The sequence below is a fragment of the Ascidia mentula genome (genome assembly GCF_947561715.1).
Source record: "Ascidia mentula chromosome 3 unlocalized genomic scaffold, kaAscMent1.1 SUPER_3_unloc_6, whole genome shotgun sequence".
NCBI classification, from domain to species: domain Eukaryota; kingdom Metazoa; phylum Chordata; class Ascidiacea; order Phlebobranchia; family Ascidiidae; genus Ascidia; species Ascidia mentula.
The window spans coordinates 1-12310 of NW_028113730.1; the positions used below are offsets into that span (position 1 = coordinate 1).

The 12310-nt window shown below is 50.2% G+C and overlaps 27 non-coding genes across 27 annotated transcripts; all 27 read right to left on the reverse strand.

Moving 5' to 3' along the window:
- Nucleotides 1-200: 200 nt before the first annotated feature.
- On the reverse strand, nucleotides 201-398 carry LOC145917489 (U2 spliceosomal RNA). Its single transcript, XR_014405525.1, has one exon. It is a non-coding gene; the product is annotated as a U2 spliceosomal RNA (small nuclear RNA).
- Nucleotides 399-686: 288 nt separating this feature from the next.
- On the reverse strand, nucleotides 687-852 carry LOC145917486 (U1 spliceosomal RNA). The gene has a single exon (XR_014405522.1). It is a non-coding gene; the product is annotated as a U1 spliceosomal RNA (small nuclear RNA).
- A 265-nt stretch (nucleotides 853-1117) lies between these two features.
- LOC145917490 (U2 spliceosomal RNA) lies at nucleotides 1118-1315 on the reverse strand. The gene has a single exon (XR_014405526.1). It is a non-coding gene; the product is annotated as a U2 spliceosomal RNA (small nuclear RNA).
- A 288-nt stretch (nucleotides 1316-1603) lies between these two features.
- Nucleotides 1604-1767, reverse strand: LOC145917487 (U1 spliceosomal RNA). Its single transcript, XR_014405523.1, has one exon. It is a non-coding gene; the product is annotated as a U1 spliceosomal RNA (small nuclear RNA).
- Nucleotides 1768-2033: 266 nt separating this feature from the next.
- Nucleotides 2034-2231, reverse strand: LOC145917456 (U2 spliceosomal RNA). Its single transcript, XR_014405494.1, has one exon. It is a non-coding gene; the product is annotated as a U2 spliceosomal RNA (small nuclear RNA).
- Nucleotides 2232-2520: 289 nt separating this feature from the next.
- Nucleotides 2521-2684, reverse strand: LOC145917440 (U1 spliceosomal RNA). The gene has a single exon (XR_014405479.1). It is a non-coding gene; the product is annotated as a U1 spliceosomal RNA (small nuclear RNA).
- Nucleotides 2685-2950: 266 nt separating this feature from the next.
- Nucleotides 2951-3147, reverse strand: LOC145917458 (U2 spliceosomal RNA). Its single transcript, XR_014405495.1, has one exon. It is a non-coding gene; the product is annotated as a U2 spliceosomal RNA (small nuclear RNA).
- A 288-nt stretch (nucleotides 3148-3435) lies between these two features.
- On the reverse strand, nucleotides 3436-3599 carry LOC145917469 (U1 spliceosomal RNA). Its single transcript, XR_014405505.1, has one exon. It is a non-coding gene; the product is annotated as a U1 spliceosomal RNA (small nuclear RNA).
- A 265-nt stretch (nucleotides 3600-3864) lies between these two features.
- LOC145917492 (U2 spliceosomal RNA) lies at nucleotides 3865-4062 on the reverse strand. The gene has a single exon (XR_014405528.1). It is a non-coding gene; the product is annotated as a U2 spliceosomal RNA (small nuclear RNA).
- Nucleotides 4063-4350: 288 nt separating this feature from the next.
- On the reverse strand, nucleotides 4351-4514 carry LOC145917480 (U1 spliceosomal RNA). Its single transcript, XR_014405516.1, has one exon. It is a non-coding gene; the product is annotated as a U1 spliceosomal RNA (small nuclear RNA).
- A 265-nt stretch (nucleotides 4515-4779) lies between these two features.
- LOC145917494 (U2 spliceosomal RNA) lies at nucleotides 4780-4977 on the reverse strand. Its single transcript, XR_014405529.1, has one exon. It is a non-coding gene; the product is annotated as a U2 spliceosomal RNA (small nuclear RNA).
- A 288-nt stretch (nucleotides 4978-5265) lies between these two features.
- Nucleotides 5266-5429, reverse strand: LOC145917491 (U1 spliceosomal RNA). Its single transcript, XR_014405527.1, has one exon. It is a non-coding gene; the product is annotated as a U1 spliceosomal RNA (small nuclear RNA).
- A 265-nt stretch (nucleotides 5430-5694) lies between these two features.
- Nucleotides 5695-5892, reverse strand: LOC145917495 (U2 spliceosomal RNA). Its single transcript, XR_014405530.1, has one exon. It is a non-coding gene; the product is annotated as a U2 spliceosomal RNA (small nuclear RNA).
- A 288-nt stretch (nucleotides 5893-6180) lies between these two features.
- LOC145917503 (U1 spliceosomal RNA) lies at nucleotides 6181-6344 on the reverse strand. The gene has a single exon (XR_014405538.1). It is a non-coding gene; the product is annotated as a U1 spliceosomal RNA (small nuclear RNA).
- Nucleotides 6345-6609: 265 nt separating this feature from the next.
- Nucleotides 6610-6807, reverse strand: LOC145917496 (U2 spliceosomal RNA). Its single transcript, XR_014405531.1, has one exon. It is a non-coding gene; the product is annotated as a U2 spliceosomal RNA (small nuclear RNA).
- Nucleotides 6808-7095: 288 nt separating this feature from the next.
- On the reverse strand, nucleotides 7096-7259 carry LOC145917447 (U1 spliceosomal RNA). Its single transcript, XR_014405485.1, has one exon. It is a non-coding gene; the product is annotated as a U1 spliceosomal RNA (small nuclear RNA).
- Nucleotides 7260-7524: 265 nt separating this feature from the next.
- LOC145917497 (U2 spliceosomal RNA) lies at nucleotides 7525-7722 on the reverse strand. Its single transcript, XR_014405532.1, has one exon. It is a non-coding gene; the product is annotated as a U2 spliceosomal RNA (small nuclear RNA).
- Nucleotides 7723-8010: 288 nt separating this feature from the next.
- LOC145917459 (U1 spliceosomal RNA) lies at nucleotides 8011-8174 on the reverse strand. The gene has a single exon (XR_014405496.1). It is a non-coding gene; the product is annotated as a U1 spliceosomal RNA (small nuclear RNA).
- Nucleotides 8175-8439: 265 nt separating this feature from the next.
- On the reverse strand, nucleotides 8440-8637 carry LOC145917498 (U2 spliceosomal RNA). Its single transcript, XR_014405533.1, has one exon. It is a non-coding gene; the product is annotated as a U2 spliceosomal RNA (small nuclear RNA).
- A 288-nt stretch (nucleotides 8638-8925) lies between these two features.
- On the reverse strand, nucleotides 8926-9089 carry LOC145917461 (U1 spliceosomal RNA). Its single transcript, XR_014405497.1, has one exon. It is a non-coding gene; the product is annotated as a U1 spliceosomal RNA (small nuclear RNA).
- Nucleotides 9090-9354: 265 nt separating this feature from the next.
- LOC145917499 (U2 spliceosomal RNA) lies at nucleotides 9355-9552 on the reverse strand. The gene has a single exon (XR_014405534.1). It is a non-coding gene; the product is annotated as a U2 spliceosomal RNA (small nuclear RNA).
- Nucleotides 9553-9840: 288 nt separating this feature from the next.
- Nucleotides 9841-10004, reverse strand: LOC145917462 (U1 spliceosomal RNA). Its single transcript, XR_014405498.1, has one exon. It is a non-coding gene; the product is annotated as a U1 spliceosomal RNA (small nuclear RNA).
- Nucleotides 10005-10269: 265 nt separating this feature from the next.
- LOC145917500 (U2 spliceosomal RNA) lies at nucleotides 10270-10467 on the reverse strand. Its single transcript, XR_014405535.1, has one exon. It is a non-coding gene; the product is annotated as a U2 spliceosomal RNA (small nuclear RNA).
- Nucleotides 10468-10755: 288 nt separating this feature from the next.
- LOC145917463 (U1 spliceosomal RNA) lies at nucleotides 10756-10919 on the reverse strand. Its single transcript, XR_014405499.1, has one exon. It is a non-coding gene; the product is annotated as a U1 spliceosomal RNA (small nuclear RNA).
- A 265-nt stretch (nucleotides 10920-11184) lies between these two features.
- Nucleotides 11185-11382, reverse strand: LOC145917501 (U2 spliceosomal RNA). The gene has a single exon (XR_014405536.1). It is a non-coding gene; the product is annotated as a U2 spliceosomal RNA (small nuclear RNA).
- Nucleotides 11383-11670: 288 nt separating this feature from the next.
- LOC145917464 (U1 spliceosomal RNA) lies at nucleotides 11671-11834 on the reverse strand. Its single transcript, XR_014405500.1, has one exon. It is a non-coding gene; the product is annotated as a U1 spliceosomal RNA (small nuclear RNA).
- A 265-nt stretch (nucleotides 11835-12099) lies between these two features.
- On the reverse strand, nucleotides 12100-12297 carry LOC145917502 (U2 spliceosomal RNA). The gene has a single exon (XR_014405537.1). It is a non-coding gene; the product is annotated as a U2 spliceosomal RNA (small nuclear RNA).
- Between the last annotated feature and the right edge of the window lie 13 nt (nucleotides 12298-12310).

A 12310-nucleotide genomic window follows, 5' to 3' on the forward strand; every position in this document is an offset into this window, starting at 1 on the left:
TTTCACGGCTTGTTTTATCTGGTCTCCGACAAGCACAACAACCAAATGTGCCGTTAAATTAATTGCTCTCCCGTCCTCCCTCTCTACCTCTCTTTCCTTGGCGTGTGCATACAGACGACACACACGCACTCATGGGATGCACCGCTGTTTCGTGCAATTGTTTTGCGAATGATTAACAGATGGTTATTCCCACATGTGTGGGAATGTGGGCCGTGCCTGGAGGTAGTGCAATACCAGGACAACCCGTGGGCAGGTCGAAGCAAGCTCCGGCACCGTGCCCCCTGTCCAAAAATCAGGTTAATACAAAGACATGCAAGCGAATCGCTTGCGTCCCAGGTATTAAACTGAGAAGAACAGATACTACACTTGATCTTAGCTCTAAAGAGCCGAGAAGCGATGCCGCAACATCCACTGAGTCCGCAACGTCCGGAAGAGTCCGTCTCGCATTTGCTGCCAAATTTTATTCCGGTGAAAAATGAAAAAAAAAAAAAAATTTCCTGGTTTTTTTCCTACCGTTTTTGGCAGGCCATTCAAATTAGTTTGTTCACCACATGACGTCACAAACGGACCCATGACCCACCTCCCAACCCCCGACACGACTCCTCCTGACCGTAACAGGCGAATCCCCCCCGTAGAAACTTCGTTTCTACCTTACGTTTTGCTCTACATCAGAGGATTAGTAAAAGACGGGGATAGCGCGAACGCAGTCCCCACTAGCAGAAATTGTACGGCCGAGTTACCCACATTTGGGGTAATCGCAAGGGTCAGCTAAGCCCTAAGTGCAATGGCTAAGCCTCGCCCTGGGCCCCACCGCCGGCCTGATCACGGTGAAGGCCCCCGTCAGGTAAGTATGCTTTGCACAGCTTCTTGAGAGGTAGCATTTTTGTCGTCCGTCCTTGTGTTTGCCGCATTGTGCATTTCACGGCTTGTTTTATCTGGTCTCCGACAAGCACAACAACCAAATGTGCCGTTAAATTAATTGCTCTCCCGTCCTCCCTCTCTACCTCTCTTTCCTTGGCGTGTGCATACAGACGACACACACGCACTCATGGGATGCACCGCTGTTTCGTGCAATTGTTTTGCGAATGATTAACAGATGGTTATTCCCACATGTGTGGGAATGTGGGCCGTGCCTGGAGGTAGTGCAATACCAGGACAACCCGTGGGCAGGTCGAAGCAAGCTCCGGCACCGTGCCCCCTGTCCAAAAATCAGGTTAATACAAAGACATGCAAGCGAATCGCTTGCGTCCCAGGTATTAAACTGAGAAGAACAGATACTACACTTGATCTTAGCTCTAAAGAGCCGAGAAGCGATGCCGCAACATCCACTGAGTCCGCAACGTCCGGAAGAGTCCGTCTCGCATTTGCTGCCAAATTTTATTCCGGTGAAAAATGAAAAAAAAAAAAAAATTTCCTGGTTTTTTTCCTACCGTTTTTGGCAGGCCATTCAAATTAGTTTGTTCACCACATGACGTCACAAACGGACCCATGACCCCACCTCCCAACCCCCGACACGACTCCTCCTGACCGTAACAGGCGAATCCCCCCCGTAGAAACTTCGTTTCTACCTTACGTTTTGCTCTACATCAGAGGATTAGTAAAAGACGGGATAGCGCGAACGCAGTCCCCACTAGCAGAAATTGTACGGCCGAGTTACCCACATTTGGGGTAATCGCAAGGGTCAGCTAAGCCTAAGTGCAATGGCTAAGCCTCGCCCTGGGCCCACCGCCGGCCTGATCACGGTGAAGGCCCCCGTCAGGTAAGTATGCTTTGCACAGCTTCTTGAGAGGTAGCATTTTTGTCGTCCGTCCTTGTGTTTGCCGCATTGTGCATTTCACGGCTTGTTTTATCTGGTCTCCGACAAGCACAACAACCAAATGTGCCGTTAAATTAATTGCTCTCCCGTCCTCCCTCTCTACCTCTCTTTCCTTGGCGTGTGCATACAGACGACACACACGCACTCATGGGATGCACCGCTGTTTCGTGCAATTGTTTTGCGAATGATTAACAGATGGTTATTCCCACATGTGTGGGAATGTGGGGCCGTGCCTGGAGGTAGTGCAATACCAGGACAACCCGTGGGCAGGTCGAAGCAAGCTCCGGCACCGTGCCCCCTGTCCAAAAATCAGGTTAATACAAAGACATGCAAGCGAATCGCTTGCGTCCCAGGTATTAAACTGAGAAGAACAGATACTACACTTGATCTTAGCTCTAAAGAGCCGAGAAGCGATGCCGCAACATCCACTGAGTCCGCAACGTCCGGAAGAGTCCGTCTCGCATTTGCTGCCAAATTTTATTCCGGTGAAAAATGAAAAAAAAAAAAAAAATTTCCTGGTTTTTTTCCTACCGTTTTTGGCAGGCCATTCAAATTAGTTTGTTCACCACATGACGTCACAAACGGACCCATGACCCACCTCCCAACCCCCGACACGACTCCTCCTGACCGTAACAGGCGAATCCCCCCCGTAGAAACTTCGTTTCTACCTTACGTTTTGCTCTACATCAGAGGATTAGTAAAAGACGGGGATAGCGCGAACGCAGTCCCCACTAGCAGAAATTGTACGGCCGAGTTACCCACATTTGGGGTAATCGCAAGGGTCAGCTAAGCCTAAGTGCAATGGCTAAGCCTCGCCCTGGGCCCACCGCCGGCCTGATCACGGTGAAGGCCCCCGTCAGGTAAGTATGCTTTGCACAGCTTCTTGAGAGGTAGCATTTTTGTCGTCCGTCCTTGTGTTTGCCGCATTGTGCATTTCACGGCTTGTTTTATCTGGTCTCCGACAAGCACAACAACCAAATGTGCCGTTAAATTAATTGCTCTCCCGTCCTCCCTCTCTACCTCTCTTTCCTTGGCGTGTGCATACAGACGACACACACGCACTCATGGGATGCACCGCTGTTTCGTGCAATTGTTTTGCGAATGATTAACAGATGGGTTATTCCCACATGTGTGGGAATGTGGGCCGTGCCTGGAGGTAGTGCAATACCAGGACAACCCGTGGCAGGTCGAAGCAAGCTCCGGCACCGTGCCCCCTGTCCAAAAATCAGGTTAATACAAAGACATGCAAGCGAATCGCTTGCGTCCCAGGTATTAAACTGAGAAGAACAGATACTACACTTGATCTTAGCTCTAAAGAGCCGAGAAGCGATGCCGCAACATCCACTGAGTCCGCAACGTCCGGAAGAGTCCGTCTCGCATTTGCTGCCAAATTTTATTCCGGTGAAAAATGAAAAAAAAAAAAAAATTTCCTGGTTTTTTTCCTACCGTTTTTGGCAGGCCATTCAAATTAGTTTGTTCACCACATGACGTCACAAACGGACCCATGACCCACCTCCCAACCCCCGACACGACTCCTCCTGACCGTAACAGGCGAATCCCCCCCGTAGAAACTTCGTTTCTACCTTACGTTTTGCTCTACATCAGAGGATTAGTAAAAGACGGGGATAGCGCGAACGCAGTCCCCACTAGCAGAAATTGTACGGCCGAGTTACCCACATTTGGGGTAATCGCAAGGGTCAGCTAAGCCTAAGTGCAATGGCTAAGCCTCGCCCTGGGCCCACCGCCGGCCTGATCACGGTGAAGGCCCCCGTCAGGTAAGTATGCTTTGCACAGCTTCTTGAGAGGTAGCATTTTTGTCGTCCGTCCTTGTGTTTGCCGCATTGTGCATTTCACGGCTTGTTTTATCTGGTCTCCGACAAGCACAACAACCAAATGTGCCGTTAAATTAATTGCTCTCCCGTCCTCCCTCTCTACCTCTCTTTCCTTGGCGTGTGCATACAGACGACACACACGCACTCATGGGATGCACCGCTGTTTCGTGCAATTGTTTTGCGAATGATTAACAGATGGTTATTCCCACATGTGTGGGAATGTGGGCCGTGCCTGGAGGTAGTGCAATACCAGGACAACCCGTGGGCAGGTCGAAGCAAGCTCCGGCACCGTGCCCCCTGTCCAAAAATCAGGTTAATACAAAGACATGCAAGCGAATCGCTTGCGTCCCAGGTATTAAACTGAGAAGAACAGATACTACACTTGATCTTAGCTCTAAAGAGCCGAGAAGCGATGCCGCAACATCCACTGAGTCCGCAACGTCCGGAAGAGTCCGTCTCGCATTTGCTGCCAAATTTTATTCCGGTGAAAAATGAAAAAAAAAAAAAAATTTCCTGGTTTTTTTCCTACCGTTTTTGGCAGGCCATTCAAATTAGTTTGTTCACCACATGACGTCACAAACGGACCCATGACCCACCTCCCAACCCCCGACACGACTCCTCCTGACCGTAACAGGCGAATCCCCCCCGTAGAAACTTCGTTTCTACCTTACGTTTTGCTCTACATCAGAGGATTAGTAAAAGACGGGGATAGCGCGAACGCAGTCCCCACTAGCAGAAATTGTACGGCCGAGTTACCCACATTTGGGGTAATCGCAAGGGTCAGCTAAGCCTAAGTGCAATGGCTAAGCCTCGCCCTGGGCCCACCGCCGGCCTGATCACGGTGAAGGCCCCCGTCAGGTAAGTATGCTTTGCACAGCTTCTTGAGAGGTAGCATTTTTGTCGTCCGTCCTTGTGTTTGCCGCATTGTGCATTTCACGGCTTGTTTTATCTGGTCTCCGACAAGCACAACAACCAAATGTGCCGTTAAATTAATTGCTCTCCCGTCCTCCCTCTCTACCTCTCTTTCCTTGGCGTGTGCATACAGACGACACACACGCACTCATGGGATGCACCGCTGTTTCGTGCAATTGTTTTGCGAATGATTAACAGATGGTTATTCCCACATGTGTGGGAATGTGGGCCGTGCCTGGAGGTAGTGCAATACCAGGACAACCCGTGGGCAGGTCGAAGCAAGCTCCGGCACCGTGCCCCCTGTCCAAAAATCAGGTTAATACAAAGACATGCAAGCGAATCGCTTGCGTCCCAGGTATTAAACTGAGAAGAACAGATACTACACTTGATCTTAGCTCTAAAGAGCCGAGAAGCGATGCCGCAACATCCACTGAGTCCGCAACGTCCGGAAGAGTCCGTCTCGCATTTGCTGCCAAATTTTATTCCGGTGAAAAATGAAAAAAAAAAAAAAATTTCCTGGTTTTTTTCCTACCGTTTTTGGCAGGCCATTCAAATTAGTTTGTTCACCACATGACGTCACAAACGGACCCATGACCCACCTCCCAACCCCCGACACGACTCCTCCTGACCGTAACAGGCGAATCCCCCCCGTAGAAACTTCGTTTCTACCTTACGTTTTGCTCTACATCAGAGGATTAGTAAAAGACGGGGATAGCGCGAACGCAGTCCCCACTAGCAGAAATTGTACGGCCGAGTTACCCACATTTGGGGTAATCGCAAGGGTCAGCTAAGCCTAAGTGCAATGGCTAAGCCTCGCCCTGGGCCCACCGCCGGCCTGATCACGGTGAAGGCCCCCGTCAGGTAAGTATGCTTTGCACAGCTTCTTGAGAGGTAGCATTTTTGTCGTCCGTCCTTGTGTTTGCCGCATTGTGCATTTCACGGCTTGTTTTATCTGGTCTCCGACAAGCACAACAACCAAATGTGCCGTTAAATTAATTGCTCTCCCGTCCTCCCTCTCTACCTCTCTTTCCTTGGCGTGTGCATACAGACGACACACACGCACTCATGGGATGCACCGCTGTTTCGTGCAATTGTTTTGCGAATGATTAACAGATGGTTATTCCCACATGTGTGGGAATGTGGGCCGTGCCTGGAGGTAGTGCAATACCAGGACAACCCGTGGGCAGGTCGAAGCAAGCTCCGGCACCGTGCCCCCTGTCCAAAAATCAGGTTAATACAAAGACATGCAAGCGAATCGCTTGCGTCCCAGGTATTAAACTGAGAAGAACAGATACTACACTTGATCTTAGCTCTAAAGAGCCGAGAAGCGATGCCGCAACATCCACTGAGTCCGCAACGTCCGGAAGAGTCCGTCTCGCATTTGCTGCCAAATTTTATTCCGGTGAAAAATGAAAAAAAAAAAAAAATTTCCTGGTTTTTTTCCTACCGTTTTTGGCAGGCCATTCAAATTAGTTTGTTCACCACATGACGTCACAAACGGACCCATGACCCACCTCCCAACCCCCGACACGACTCCTCCTGACCGTAACAGGCGAATCCCCCCCGTAGAAACTTCGTTTCTACCTTACGTTTTGCTCTACATCAGAGGATTAGTAAAAGACGGGGATAGCGCGAACGCAGTCCCCACTAGCAGAAATTGTACGGCCGAGTTACCCACATTTGGGGTAATCGCAAGGGTCAGCTAAGCCTAAGTGCAATGGCTAAGCCTCGCCCTGGGCCCACCGCCGGCCTGATCACGGTGAAGGCCCCCGTCAGGTAAGTATGCTTTGCACAGCTTCTTGAGAGGTAGCATTTTTGTCGTCCGTCCTTGTGTTTGCCGCATTGTGCATTTCACGGCTTGTTTTATCTGGTCTCCGACAAGCACAACAACCAAATGTGCCGTTAAATTAATTGCTCTCCCGTCCTCCCTCTCTACCTCTCTTTCCTTGGCGTGTGCATACAGACGACACACACGCACTCATGGGATGCACCGCTGTTTCGTGCAATTGTTTTGCGAATGATTAACAGATGGTTATTCCCACATGTGTGGGAATGTGGGCCGTGCCTGGAGGTAGTGCAATACCAGGACAACCCGTGGGCAGGTCGAAGCAAGCTCCGGCACCGTGCCCCCTGTCCAAAAATCAGGTTAATACAAAGACATGCAAGCGAATCGCTTGCGTCCCAGGTATTAAACTGAGAAGAACAGATACTACACTTGATCTTAGCTCTAAAGAGCCGAGAAGCGATGCCGCAACATCCACTGAGTCCGCAACGTCCGGAAGAGTCCGTCTCGCATTTGCTGCCAAATTTTATTCCGGTGAAAAATGAAAAAAAAAAAAAAATTTCCTGGTTTTTTTCCTACCGTTTTTGGCAGGCCATTCAAATTAGTTTGTTCACCACATGACGTCACAAACGGACCCATGACCCACCTCCCAACCCCCGACACGACTCCTCCTGACCGTAACAGGCGAATCCCCCCCGTAGAAACTTCGTTTCTACCTTACGTTTTGCTCTACATCAGAGGATTAGTAAAAGACGGGGATAGCGCGAACGCAGTCCCCACTAGCAGAAATTGTACGGCCGAGTTACCCACATTTGGGGTAATCGCAAGGGTCAGCTAAGCCTAAGTGCAATGGCTAAGCCTCGCCCTGGGCCCACCGCCGGCCTGATCACGGTGAAGGCCCCCGTCAGGTAAGTATGCTTTGCACAGCTTCTTGAGAGGTAGCATTTTTGTCGTCCGTCCTTGTGTTTGCCGCATTGTGCATTTCACGGCTTGTTTTATCTGGTCTCCGACAAGCACAACAACCAAATGTGCCGTTAAATTAATTGCTCTCCCGTCCTCCCTCTCTACCTCTCTTTCCTTGGCGTGTGCATACAGACGACACACACGCACTCATGGGATGCACCGCTGTTTCGTGCAATTGTTTTGCGAATGATTAACAGATGGTTATTCCCACATGTGTGGGAATGTGGGCCGTGCCTGGAGGTAGTGCAATACCAGGACAACCCGTGGGCAGGTCGAAGCAAGCTCCGGCACCGTGCCCCCTGTCCAAAAATCAGGTTAATACAAAGACATGCAAGCGAATCGCTTGCGTCCCAGGTATTAAACTGAGAAGAACAGATACTACACTTGATCTTAGCTCTAAAGAGCCGAGAAGCGATGCCGCAACATCCACTGAGTCCGCAACGTCCGGAAGAGTCCGTCTCGCATTTGCTGCCAAATTTTATTCCGGTGAAAAATGAAAAAAAAAAAAAAATTTCCTGGTTTTTTTCCTACCGTTTTTGGCAGGCCATTCAAATTAGTTTGTTCACCACATGACGTCACAAACGGACCCATGACCCACCTCCCAACCCCCGACACGACTCCTCCTGACCGTAACAGGCGAATCCCCCCCGTAGAAACTTCGTTTCTACCTTACGTTTTGCTCTACATCAGAGGATTAGTAAAAGACGGGGATAGCGCGAACGCAGTCCCCACTAGCAGAAATTGTACGGCCGAGTTACCCACATTTGGGGTAATCGCAAGGGTCAGCTAAGCCTAAGTGCAATGGCTAAGCCTCGCCCTGGGCCCACCGCCGGCCTGATCACGGTGAAGGCCCCCGTCAGGTAAGTATGCTTTGCACAGCTTCTTGAGAGGTAGCATTTTTGTCGTCCGTCCTTGTGTTTGCCGCATTGTGCATTTCACGGCTTGTTTTATCTGGTCTCCGACAAGCACAACAACCAAATGTGCCGTTAAATTAATTGCTCTCCCGTCCTCCCTCTCTACCTCTCTTTCCTTGGCGTGTGCATACAGACGACACACACGCACTCATGGGATGCACCGCTGTTTCGTGCAATTGTTTTGCGAATGATTAACAGATGGTTATTCCCACATGTGTGGGAATGTGGGCCGTGCCTGGAGGTAGTGCAATACCAGGACAACCCGTGGGCAGGTCGAAGCAAGCTCCGGCACCGTGCCCCCTGTCCAAAAATCAGGTTAATACAAAGACATGCAAGCGAATCGCTTGCGTCCCAGGTATTAAACTGAGAAGAACAGATACTACACTTGATCTTAGCTCTAAAGAGCCGAGAAGCGATGCCGCAACATCCACTGAGTCCGCAACGTCCGGAAGAGTCCGTCTCGCATTTGCTGCCAAATTTTATTCCGGTGAAAAATGAAAAAAAAAAAAAAATTTCCTGGTTTTTTTCCTACCGTTTTTGGCAGGCCATTCAAATTAGTTTGTTCACCACATGACGTCACAAACGGACCCATGACCCACCTCCCAACCCCCGACACGACTCCTCCTGACCGTAACAGGCGAATCCCCCCCGTAGAAACTTCGTTTCTACCTTACGTTTTGCTCTACATCAGAGGATTAGTAAAAGACGGGGATAGCGCGAACGCAGTCCCCACTAGCAGAAATTGTACGGCCGAGTTACCCACATTTGGGGTAATCGCAAGGGTCAGCTAAGCCTAAGTGCAATGGCTAAGCCTCGCCCTGGGCCCACCGCCGGCCTGATCACGGTGAAGGCCCCCGTCAGGTAAGTATGCTTTGCACAGCTTCTTGAGAGGTAGCATTTTTGTCGTCCGTCCTTGTGTTTGCCGCATTGTGCATTTCACGGCTTGTTTTATCTGGTCTCCGACAAGCACAACAACCAAATGTGCCGTTAAATTAATTGCTCTCCCGTCCTCCCTCTCTACCTCTCTTTCCTTGGCGTGTGCATACAGACGACACACACGCACTCATGGGATGCACCGCTGTTTCGTGCAATTGTTTTGCGAATGATTAACAGATGGTTATTCCCACATGTGTGGGAATGTGGGCCGTGCCTGGAGGTAGTGCAATACCAGGACAACCCGTGGGCAGGTCGAAGCAAGCTCCGGCACCGTGCCCCCTGTCCAAAAATCAGGTTAATACAAAGACATGCAAGCGAATCGCTTGCGTCCCAGGTATTAAACTGAGAAGAACAGATACTACACTTGATCTTAGCTCTAAAGAGCCGAGAAGCGATGCCGCAACATCCACTGAGTCCGCAACGTCCGGAAGAGTCCGTCTCGCATTTGCTGCCAAATTTTATTCCGGTGAAAAATGAAAAAAAAAAAAAAATTTCCTGGTTTTTTTCCTACCGTTTTTGGCAGGCCATTCAAATTAGTTTGTTCACCACATGACGTCACAAACGGACCCATGACCCACCTCCCAACCCCCGACACGACTCCTCCTGACCGTAACAGGCGAATCCCCCCCGTAGAAACTTCGTTTCTACCTTACGTTTTGCTCTACATCAGAGGATTAGTAAAAGACGGGGATAGCGCGAACGCAGTCCCCACTAGCAGAAATTGTACGGCCGAGTTACCCACATTTGGGGTAATCGCAAGGGTCAGCTAAGCCTAAGTGCAATGGCTAAGCCTCGCCCTGGGCCCACCGCCGGCCTGATCACGGTGAAGGCCCCCGTCAGGTAAGTATGCTTTGCACAGCTTCTTGAGAGGTAGCATTTTTGTCGTCCGTCCTTGTGTTTGCCGCATTGTGCATTTCACGGCTTGTTTTATCTGGTCTCCGACAAGCACAACAACCAAATGTGCCGTTAAATTAATTGCTCTCCCGTCCTCCCTCTCTACCTCTCTTTCCTTGGCGTGTGCATACAGACGACACACACGCACTCATGGGATGCACCGCTGTTTCGTGCAATTGTTTTGCGAATGATTAACAGATGGTTATTCCCACATGTGTGGGAATGTGGGCCGTGCCTGGAGGTAGTGCAATACCAGGACAACCCGTGGGCAGGTCGAAGCAAGCTCCGGCACCGTGCCCCCTGTCCAAAAATCAGGTTAATACAAAGACATGCAAGCGAATCGCTTGCGTCCCAGGTATTAAACTGAGAAGAACAGATACTACACTTGATCTTAGCTCTAAAGAGCCGAGAAGCGATGCCGCAACATCCACTGAGTCCGCAACGTCCGGAAGAGTCCGTCTCGCATTTGCTGCCAAATTTTATTCCGGTGAAAAATGAAAAAAAAAAAAAAATTTCCTGGTTTTTTTCCTACCGTTTTTGGCAGGCCATTCAAATTAGTTTGTTCACCACATGACGTCACAAACGGACCCATGACCCACCTCCCAACCCCCGACACGACTCCTCCTGACCGTAACAGGCGAATCCCCCCCGTAGAAACTTCGTTTCTACCTTACGTTTTGCTCTACATCAGAGGATTAGTAAAAGACGGGGATAGCGCGAACGCAGTCCCCACTAGCAGAAATTGTACGGCCGAGTTACCCACATTTGGGGTAATCGCAAGGGTCAGCTAAGCCTAAGTGCAATGGCTAAGCCTCGCCCTGGGCCCACCGCCGGCCTGATCACGGTGAAGGCCCCCGTCAGGTAAGTATGCTTTGCACAGCTTCTTGAGAGGTAGCATTTTTGTCGTCCGTCCTTGTGTTTGCCGCATTGTGCATTTCACGGCTTGTTTTATCTGGTCTCCGACAAGCACAACAACCAAATGTGCCGTTAAATTAATTGCTCTCCCGTCCTCCCTCTCTACCTCTCTTTCCTTGGCGTGTGCATACAGACGACACACACGCACTCATGGGATGCACCGCTGTTTCGTGCAATTGTTTTGCGAATGATTAACAGATGGTTATTCCCACATGTGTGGGAATGTGGGCCGTGCCTGGAGGTAGTGCAATACCAGGACAACCCGTGGGCAGGTCGAAGCAAGCTCCGGCACCGTGCCCCCTGTCCAAAAATCAGGTTAATACAAAGACATGCAAGCGAATCGCTTGCGTCCCAGGTATTAAACTGAGAAGAACAGATACTACACTTGATCTTAGCTCTAAAGAGCCGAGAAGCGATGCCGCAACATCCACTGAGTCCGCAACGTCCGGAAGAGTCCGTCTCGCATTTGCTGCCAAATTTTATTCCGGTGAAAAATGAAAAAAAAAAAAAAATTTCCTGGTTTTTTTCCTACCGTTTTTGGCAGGCCATTCAAATTAGTTTGTTCACCACATGACGTCACAAACGGACCCATGACCCACCTCCCAACCCCCGACACGACTCCTCCTGACCGTAACAGGCGAATCCCCCCCGTAGAAACTTCGTTTCTACCTTACGTTTTGCTCTACATCAGAGGATTAGTAAAAGACGGGGATAGCGCGAACGCAGTCCCCACTAGCAGAAATTGTACGGCCGAGTTACCCACATTTGGGGTAATCGCAAGGGTCAGCTAAGCCTAAGTGCAATGGCTAAGCCTCGCCCTGGGCCCACCGCCGGCCTGATCACGGTGAAGGCCCCCGTCAGGTAAGTATGCTTTGCACAGCTTCTTGAGAGGTAGCATTTTTGTCGTCCGTCCTTGTGTTTGCCGCATTGTGCATTTCACGGCTTGTTTTATCTGGTCTCCGACAAGCACAACAACCAAATGTGCCGTTAAATTAATTGCTCTCCCGTCCTCCCTCTCTACCTCTCTTTCCTTGGCGTGTGCATACAGACGACACACACGCACTCATGGGATGCACCGCTGTTTCGTGCAATTGTTTTGCGAATGATTAACAGATGGTTATTCCCACATGTGTGGGAATGTGGGCCGTGCCTGGAGGTAGTGCAATACCAGGACAACCCGTGGGCAGGTCGAAGCAAGCTCCGGCACCGTGCCCCCTGTCCAAAAATCAGGTTAATACAAAGACATGCAAGCGAATCGCTTGCGTCCCAGGTATTAAACTGAGAAGAACAGATACTACACTTGATCTTAGCTCTAAAGAGCCGAGAAGCGATGCCGCAACATCCA